General features: G+C 44.1%; 1 protein-coding gene across 2 annotated transcripts in view; it reads right to left on the bottom strand.

Moving 5' to 3' along the window:
• LOC311023558 (metal transporter CNNM4) overlaps nucleotides 1–2,500 on the bottom strand; it is a 40,542-nt gene that overhangs the window by 13,392 nt on the left and 24,650 nt on the right. The gene's annotated exons all lie outside the window — the stretch shown is intronic.

Genomic DNA, 2,500 nt, shown 5'->3' with positions numbered 1-2,500 from the left:
AAAACTGATACTTGTAACCCTGACTTTCAGTGTGGATGAAATGACAACGTTTGGCCTTTAGAGGGAGGTACAATCATCAGGTCAAAACAAGGTACAGCGTGTCAGTGATTGTTCTCTGGAGAGGCTCCAACATCGCTTGTGGGAGGAAACATGTTTGCCTTTGCCTCAATTAACAATATTAGGCTCTGAGGATTCATACTTCTCAAAATCGACATGGATGCAGTGGGATGACGTGATGCAAATGATGAGCGGAGGGAGGCGGAGCTGCTGGAGCTTCTTTGTCAAAGTGAAGGAGCAGAAGGATGGAGAAATGAGAGTCAGGGAGGGAGATGGGTGAGATGGGAGGACAGAAGGGGGTGAAGGAGGCCTCTGTGTTTGTACAGTGAGTTGGCCTGAATCGGCCTGCTGGAATGTGTGAACTGCAGCAACAACACAGCACAGTTAATCCACACTGTCATCCCTCCATCCCTCCCTCCCTCCATCCTCCCATCCCATCCCCCCCTCCACATAAACACATACAGGGACGGGGCTGATGAAAGCAGAACAGGTGCAAAAGAAAAAGAAAAGGATAAAGAAGACTGAGCTGTGGATCTGACAGTGACGACTAAATCAGGAAAGTCAGTTTAAAGATCTATATAAACTCCGATGGGGGTTTGCTTATACAAAGTCAAGTCATGCTTGTTTAAACCGTCATTTTTAAATTCAGGATTTCTTAAGGTTTCCAAAGATATCCGAATGTGTCAGGTTGGACTGTGGAGGCGTGTGGTTCAAATAATGCACAACACACCTAGAATACTTCATGCAGCCATAAAATGTGTCCCATCTCAAAAAGCATGAAATTAGCATTGGAACTAGCAGAGACAGATTATATGAAGAATTGAAGAAGTTATGAGTATTTACTCAAATCAGACTAACCGCAACACTACCTTTCAGTCCAGTCCTGCTGGCATGAACTGGTGTGGTTCGAGAGATTTACAAACATAAATGATCTGATATCACCATTCTCCGTGCTATTTTGGGGTGTTTGCCAATTTACAAATGTTGCTGCTCCTATCACAGCCGCTGTGCTGAATTAAACTCACACCATCTCCCCACGGCTCAGCGGCGAGCGCTTCACAACCGATGCCAACACGGATAAGAACTTAACTCTAATCTACATCAACACTGACACTGCAGATTTAAAGCACGCTTCTGATGATTTTGCCGCTTTGTTCGCCGGATATCGTCCCTCCAACATCCCCACAATCAATGAACATGATCTAAAGTCATTTCATCTATCATCTTGATGCTGACTGATAATCCTTTCTTAATTACCCTCTTTGACTTATTATGTATATTGCAGATAACTGCGTCCAATTAAAGAGGATTAAAGAATTCTTTGGTCTATAAAATGTCCTGTAATCGTGAAATATGCCAATCACAAGAGCCCAATGTGACGTCTTCAAGTGGCAACTCAACTCCAAAGATATTCAATTCATGGTGATCTAACACAGAAAAAAGCTGAAACTAATAAATGTGACTTCAACAACAAGAATGAGACACGTGTTGGAGGTTGGCGTGTGTCCAATCATGCGCGTCCAGGTGAACAAATGTGCCTCTTCATAGCTTCAGGGTTCTTAGTCCCCATACACTGCCTACCTGTAACATACATGTTTGTTCAGGCTTCTGCTTTCCTTTGTTTCATGCACATGCTTCGTTGTTAAAAATAGAATAAATATATATATAAACATATTCCCTACACAACTTCATGGTTTAGAAAAGGTCAACTCACTGGGCATGAATGCCTTTGCCCCAAAGCAACGGTCCCAATTCATCCAGTTACACACATTCACACCTGCTCCACAGGCGGCTGCGTAATCAAAGGTCAAATGCCTTGCTCAAGGACAACTCGCCAATGAAAGGGGAGTACTGCAAACCTATTCTGGCTTTTCAACATTTTTGGAATGATAGACAGAAACACATGATAGATGATAATGATCGACAAAATAAAAAAATAAGTAATACATACAATTTAAAAATAAATAAATCAACAACCAGGAAGCTTCGTCTATCCAGTAACTGTTGTTTCTTAGGTAATCTTACATTTCTTCATCTACTCCACTGTTGTATGGAAGGTTTACAGTAGCGTGACTGCTTCATTTGACACGCAAGGCAAAGGTTAAACCTCCTTAGCTCTGTCGCCAGCTTTCTTCCACTTAACGTATAGCAGCAGAAAGATGCTGAAAGATCAGCTGTGTGTGTTTGTGAGCCTCAGCCGGGGTCAAATGCTTAGCCCGTCACACGTGCACATGCACAAAAACCATACTCTCACATACCTCGCGAGCAGGCGGCGGGCAGGCAAGCAGGCGGTATCCTGGCGATACGCAGCCATGCACGCTGCCGCGTGTCTGGTGTTTCTTTTTAAAAAAGGGAGGCACGGGGGAGGGAGGAGGGAAAGAATAGAAACAGGGGGGAGGCGGAGGACAGGAGTGAGAGGTGTAAAGCCTGCCGCTGCTCCGGT

Source organism: Eutrigla gurnardus, assembly GCF_963514095.1.
Source record: "Eutrigla gurnardus genome assembly, chromosome: 13".
Taxonomy (NCBI): Eukaryota; Metazoa; Chordata; class Actinopteri; order Perciformes; family Triglidae; genus Eutrigla; species Eutrigla gurnardus.
This window is presented reverse-complemented; position numbering and strand designations above follow the sequence as displayed.